We start from the raw sequence: 7,241 nt of genomic DNA, 5'->3' as shown, positions 1-7,241 counted from the left end.
CACAGAGGATAATTTCAGTCACTTGTGTAAGAGTTCAGCTTGGGCAAGGGGTGGACCTGGTCTGGAGCATTGCTCATATCTATCACACTGGACAGCATCCTGCGGTCAGCCTGGGAGCCCAGGGGCTGCTATGAGGATATGAGTTCTCTCACCTGCCTGGCCCCAAGGCCCCTGTGGCCCTGGCCATCTTTCAAAAGAAAAATCCCATGATCCTGTTCTCCTAGAAAAAATTATGATTTTAAGAAAAGCAAATAAATTCCATCCTTGTGAGGGGTTGCAGTATCTACTTAGAGTCAAAGCCAGTGGACAATACTCTCAGATGCATAGGATATCCATTTTGGATGCTTGGAAATATTTTTGACATAGAACCTAATTCTCAGTCCTGTCCCCAACAAAGCAGAGAGCCTATGCTAACTGCACTTTCATTCAGTGCTCCTCTCATTGAATGTAGCTTTTTATGAATGTTCTCACTACACAATCCGAAACCTCAAGTGACTGAAAAGATTCGGGGTTTGCCAATATGTGGCTGCAGATGACCCAAGTATAAGCCCCGCCCCCACTCAGAGGTTCCTTTCCTTGAGGTCCTCTGCCCACTTCTCAGACTCCTGGGTGGGACCACCTGTGCTCCTAAATTCTCCAGACCTACAGGCCCAGGCTCATTTCTTTTTGGCCAGGAGCCCTTCTGGAGATTCCCAGGCACTCCCAAACCTTTCCCCAGGACACATACTCTGTACATGCAGGGAGGGGTATCTCCAAAGTCTCAGACAGACTGGGCACGGTTTTGTCTGCAGTCTCCTTGGCACACAGATTGGGCGCCTAGCTCTGATTTCAATAGGTAATTTATCTTCCACCCATTCCATATTTTGGAGGGAGTCCTAGTTTTTTTCTCTGGCATATGATACTGTTACCTGGATCCAGGGACTGTTCTTTTTTACCTTGTCTGGAAACTGGTGAGATCCATCTCTGTGACCTGTGGCCCCTTGGTTGAAAGCGCAGGGTGTTTAGCTGGTCAGCCTGCAGAGCCTGGCCTATACCTCTCCCCAACCAGGTAATGCAGACAATGGCTCTCCACCTTGGCTGCAAAGGAAAACTCTTGCAAATTTCTAAAAATACTGATGTACGAGCCTAGCGAGATGCTTTTACAACCTCCCAAGTCCTCTACTATCAGGCAGGGATGGAAACCCCAGACCTGAGATGTCAGCTGATCTCCATTAGCACAGGAACCAGAGGTTGTCAGCCTGTCCAGCCTGGGGTGTAAATGGGACTGTGGAGGTAAGGCTGACTCTCAAGCTTGTCCTGCCACCTCCTCAAGGAGGACAAACATCCTTCCCAAGTACAGTTTCTCTCGGCTCTACCAGAAGCTACTCTACCACCAATGTGCAGAGACTTGTGTTGTCAAAGCCAGAGAGGACCTTGACAGAATTGAGATCAGACAACTGGAGGTCAGGGAGCACGCCATCCACACATGTGTCAAATGCATAGAGCTTCCCTTGGAGCTTAGGACCTGGCCTCCTGAATCTCTGGGTTCAGCAAGGAAAAGAACCCTCAGGGGTGCCTGACTCTACTCATCACCCACAGAGAAGCAGGCCTCTGTGGAATGGGGTGATTAAGGACTCTTCTCCCAGGCTCAGCCTGGAGTTATCTGAGAAGAAGGAGAAATATGGCCTCAAAGGCCACAAAGATGACTCACCCCTAAGCATTGCTCTTGTAAAGGGACTTACCAATCCTTCCTTCTCCAGTAGCCAGATGGGAGGGAATGTCCATAGACATGGTGAGTGCAGAGGCCCTGAGCCTTACCTACATCCTGCCTTCCTTGCCTTCTCCACCAGTGCTCTCATTTGGGGCCCTGTGGTCCATACACCTCCATGACTTTGCACAAGACATTGTAGATTCTTGCCTGTCAAGGTTTTCTATAGCCTCCTCCTCAAACAGGACTTTGATCCCACTTGTCAGTCCCTCTAGTGTATCTGTATGACTGTCTGCTCTCCCTTGATGCTGAGTTCCAAGACAGGGTCTGGTATTAATGAATTTTAGAGCCATTCAGTTCCTGGAACCAGGCTTCTCCCACAGAAAGTGGTCATGAGAGTTTGCTGTGTTAAGGGACACACACAGTCTCCAGGGGACAGGGAAAGACAGTCATCAGCAACAGAGACATACGTGCAGTGTTATCACTGAGGCGAAGTCCTGTGGGGCTCCGCCTCCAGGAGAGACCCAGCAAAGCAGGAGGAGCTTCTTAGTCCTTCTGACATAGGAACTGACCCTGACTGTGCCCACAAAGGGCAGAACCAGTGAGCCAACAGGCCTGCCCAAGTGTGGAACACACTACAAAGGCAGCCCCGCATGGGGTCCTTACACTGGCAACTGCTGCTCCTACAGGGGAAGCTGTCACCATAGCTCCTCAGCCTTTTGGCTAAGATTGAGTGTAATATCTGTTCTTATCAGTTTAATATCTGATATGACCCCTATCCCAGGATAATATATTAAATGGACTTTTGGAAATAGGAGATAGATCCAGGCACAGTGGCACATACCTGAAATCCCAGTGGCTTGGGAGGCTGAGACTGGAAGATAGCAATATCAAAGCCAGCCTCAGCAACTTAGTGAGGCCCTAAGCAACTGAGAGAGACCATGTCTCAAAACAAAAAATAAAAATCAAACTGGGGATGTGGCTTAGTGGTTAAGCACCTCTGAGTTCAATCCTAGTATCAAAAAAAAAAAAAAAAGAAAGAAAAAGTTGGGTAGAGTGGGCACCAGAACACTCCACTCCATCACTAGGAAGATGCTTGTCAGAACTGGAAGCAGCTTCATCTATCTATCTTTAAAATGTAATGATCATTTCCACTTCTCTGGTTCATTTGGGAAAAATATTAAAGGAAAATGAAGATGATGTCCATATATCCTAAGGTCACATAATGTCTATGAAACAGAAACAAATAAAATTCTATTTAAGAAAAAAGAATCACTGTGAAATGTTATGTGGTGAAGATGCATTTTTCTTTGCTTACTTAGCCTTGTTTCCATCTACCAAAATTATTTAATTTTTACATCTGAGCATTTTTCTGTGATAGAAGTTATGGACTTTCCACCTGACTCCATCCATTTCTCTTCCCTGTTTTCTCACAGTCCTGTGCCAAAAAAATAATAGTTAAGCCCATTACTGTGCTTCTTTTGTCAGCCAGTATATTTTATAAGGACATCTAAAGGTCAGATGTTGTCATATTTTACAGTCTGAATAACCAGAGAGCTGCTAAAATTTGAGAGAGGAAACACCAGTGTTCCTAAGCACAGAGCTAAATGGAAGACTCCCTGGGGGAGAGGAGTGGGTGTCTTTTACTTACCTTTGCCTTTGTTCTCCTTTGTTCTCTTTTTACAAGTCTCTTTTCCAAGTCTGTCTTCCTCTGTATTCTCCTTTTCTTCTTATCCCTTTCCCCTCTCCATCCTGCCCTCTTCTCTGTGACTGCTTTTCTTTCTTTGTCTTTTCCTTCTGTATCCATTCTGTACCATTGTCATCCCTTATAATTGAAACTTGATACTTGCATCAATCAGTTTTCCATTACTGTGACAAAATGCCTGAGATAATCAACTTAAAAGAGGGATATGTTATTTTGGTTCAAAGTTTGAGAGGTTCCAGTTCATGGTCACTTGACTCTATTGTCTTTGAACCAGTGGTGAGGCAGAAAATCATGATGGGGAGTACATGGTGGAAGAGGCTGCTCACTTCATGGCAGCTGGGAGCAAAGAGAGAAAGCAGAAAGTACTGGGGTACCAATATCCTGTTCAAGAGAACACCTCCAATGATATAAATTCCTTTCACTAAGTCCCACTTCCTAAAGGTTTCCCACTTCCTAATAGCACTACAGGATGGGAACCAAGACTTTAAGACATGGACTTTTGAGGTATATTTATCCAAACTACAGCAGTACCCCTAGTTTTTTGTTTGTTTGTTTGTTTTTGGCTTAGTTCTTTGTTTTTATTTTGCTGTTGTTGCTTTGTTCTGTTTTGCCTTTTATATTTGCTCCAATTTCTCTATAGTTTTGAAAATTTTTTACCTTGTGTTTTTAAATGACAGCTTAATTATACAAATTTATGGACTATAATGTAATGTTTTGACATATGTACACATTATAAATGTTCAAATCAGGGTAATTAGCATAGCCATCATCTCACACATTTATCATTTTTTCGTGGTGAGAACATTTGGAATCCTCTCTTCTGTTATTTTGAAATATACACTACAACAGTGTGTAACAGTAGTCTGCCTACTGAGCTAGATTGTACTAGAATTGGTTTCTCCTGTTTAAGTGTCATTTTGTACCCATTGCCCAATTATGCTCATGAATTTTAAAATGAACTCCCTGAGGTGCCTGCCTGCGGTGTCCATCACATTCAGTGTGATATGACCAGACCTGCCAACCCTCCAGGAACTGTCAGGTGACCAGATTCCACCTTCATGGTGCTCTCCATTCTAAGCCCAGGGTTTGTAGCTTGTTGTCCCTCATCCAACAGTTTCCTCACTTGCTCTGTGTACAAAGATAGGGGAGGGCTGTATCAAGAAGCTCTCTGTGTGAGATTTGTTCCAGGACCTTTCATATACCAAATTCATGGTTGCTCAAGTCCCTCATATAAAATGTTGTAGTAGTCACACATAACATATGCACACCCATGTCCTTGAAATCATCCCTGGAATGAGATACCTAATTCAATGCAAATGCCATGTGAATAGTTGTTATTCTTTATTGTTTGGGAGACAAGGACAAGTATAACAAGTGTATATATGTTCAATATAGATAAGATTTTTTAAAATATTTTGCAACATGTGGTTGGTTGAATCCATGTGTATGGAACCCACGGATAGGCAGGGCTGACTGTATGCTACAAAATATGCAAAAAGGAGGGAGCAAATCCAGAAAGAGTATTAGTAGTGTGCTGGTAAGCCAGATCCCCATCACTGCAAAAAGTACTGATGTGTAGCAATTGCCAATATGTATGTTACAAATACTCCCACCATGACTGCCTGTGATTATGGTTTGCAAAACTCTCAAATATTTAGTCATAAACTTTGGAGAAAAGATGGAAGGTGGCGCCTATGTAGAGTCCAGAAAATAAGAATCTTGTGGGAGGATTGGGGGTGTAGCTCATTCACTCTTATCATGTGAGATGCCCTGGATTCAATTTCTACCACCAAAAACAAATAAACAAAAGATTCTTGCATGGAATGACAGCTATCCCATGGACCAAGGGGCAGCCAGTCCAAGTTGGAGCAGGTGGATGTAGATTTCCAAGATGGGTTTCCAAGAGCATATAGCAGAAAATGAAATATCAGGCTGAGCATTTTGAGGAAGAAGAAAAAGAGCTTAGACACAAAGAAAATCTAGGCTATGTAAAGATCCATTAAAAATTTCAGGGGGAAATGTAAAAGAAAACTATGGAACATCCACTGCTTAGGTTAAGAGGGAATGACATTTGCATGGATGCAAAATGCTAAGATTAGTCAATGATTTAACTTAACAATGGACACAAAAGCACTGGGGCAGCAGGGGAGAGGCAATGTGTGCTTGCTGGGGAGGTGGCAGGCACAGCAGCCAAAGCCAAGTCCATGTTCATCATGGGAAATATCAATATGGTCTGAACTTGGTAAGCCCAGAGGTATCCATATAAGAAAAGTTTTTGGAAATATGGAAATGAATGCCAGAAAAAAATTGTTAAAAGAACAGAAAGATATTGCTTCAAAGAAAGTGAAGTAAGAAGTGCAGGGCAAGAGATAACCCTGTGTCTTCATAAAGCTATTTACTGGCACTTAATTTTTGGTTAAGCACAAGTTTGTAACACCTTCATACTATTTTAAAATTTATTTTTTATTTTTCTTGTTTTGATTCTTTTTTTATTTGTTCTTTTTAGATATACATGACAGTACAGTGTATTTTGACCCATTATACATACATGGAGTATAACTTATTCTAGTTATACCCACTCTTGCGGTTATATAAGATGTAGAGTTTCACTTGTGGTATATTCATATATGAATATAGAAAAGTTATGTCCAATTTATTCTACTGTAAAATTTTATTTTTAACTGTTCACATAAAAACATTCTTTCTTATATTCTACTAAAAACTCAAAATAGGCAACATACTGTAGCCTTCCTATTTGGACCATAATTATTTGATATTTTCCCTACCTGGCCTCCCTTCCTCCCTCTTTGTTCTTTCTTTCTAATCCTGGAATTCTGAATGCCTTTCTTTGGTGTGTGAAGAGAGGAGACAAGGACAGGGAAGAAACATGCCAACTCTAAATTTTTCCCATCTTTTATTCTCTGGATTGCTAAGAATTCACTGAGGTCCATTGACTTCAGATTAGTATTCATATGTGTTCATGACTTTTTCACCTAGCATTTTATTTTGATTGGAAAAAAAAAAAAACTTTCTTTTTGTCTTTTCCTTTGCACCTTTATCTTATTTTCAAGTTCTTCCAATCCGTCAAGTCCACCATCCATTCTTTGGGGTCCTACATCCCTGGAGATCCCCTTCCAGAGCCAACAGCCCTTGTAGCATTTCCTTCCTGAATCCAGTCTTTTCCTCTTCCACTTTGGGATACATCTTTGGGGACCTCTTGAAGAAGCAGGTGTGAGTCCTTAAATGTATCTAAGATCGTCATGCACCCTCAAACTTGATTGGCAGTGTCTGTGAACATAGAATTTGAAAGGATTTTTCCTTCAGAACTTTGGAATTGTTTTCATTGCTTTCTGACATTCCAAACTGGCAATGCCAGCGTGATGTCAATTATATTCTTCATATTGGTTACTTTTTTCCTCTCTGGAAGATTTTTCCATCTCTTCTTCATACCCAGTGTTCTGAAATAACACCATAATATGCAAATGTAATAATTAAATAAATTTAAATATGGGAAGTACCTGAAACAGTGTCTGGAACATAGTAAAGTGTTCGGTATAGTTGGTGGCTGTGGTGAGGGAGATAGTGGTTACGGTAGTAGTAGCGATGGTGGTGATGGCAAAGACGGTGATGGTGGTAGTGGTGATGGGGAAAAAAAAGAGGTAAATCATTCATTGGCTCTTAAAATTTCTACCTAGAAGTGACCTACATCATTTCTGCCCACCTTTTAACAAAAACAGATCACAGGGTGATATGTGACCTCCAGTGGTCTGGATGAAGTACAACCCCTATTGTGTCCAAGAGGAAAACTGGTAAATGCCCATTCTCTTCAGTCATATTCCTGTGAAATGA

General features: G+C 41.9%; 1 pseudogene; it reads left to right on the top strand.

The window, feature by feature from the left end:
* Positions 1 to 2,390: 2,390 nt before the first annotated feature.
* On the top strand, positions 2,391 to 2,601 carry LOC124991995 (uncharacterized; annotated as a pseudogene).
* The last annotated feature ends 4,640 nt before the right edge of the window (positions 2,602 to 7,241 follow it).

Source organism: Sciurus carolinensis, chromosome 8 (genome assembly GCF_902686445.1).
Source record: "Sciurus carolinensis chromosome 8, mSciCar1.2, whole genome shotgun sequence".
Classification (NCBI taxonomy): Eukaryota; Metazoa; Chordata; class Mammalia; order Rodentia; family Sciuridae; genus Sciurus; species Sciurus carolinensis.
The sequence above is the reverse complement of the archived record's forward strand: the minus strand, read 5'-3'. Positions and strand labels throughout refer to the sequence as shown.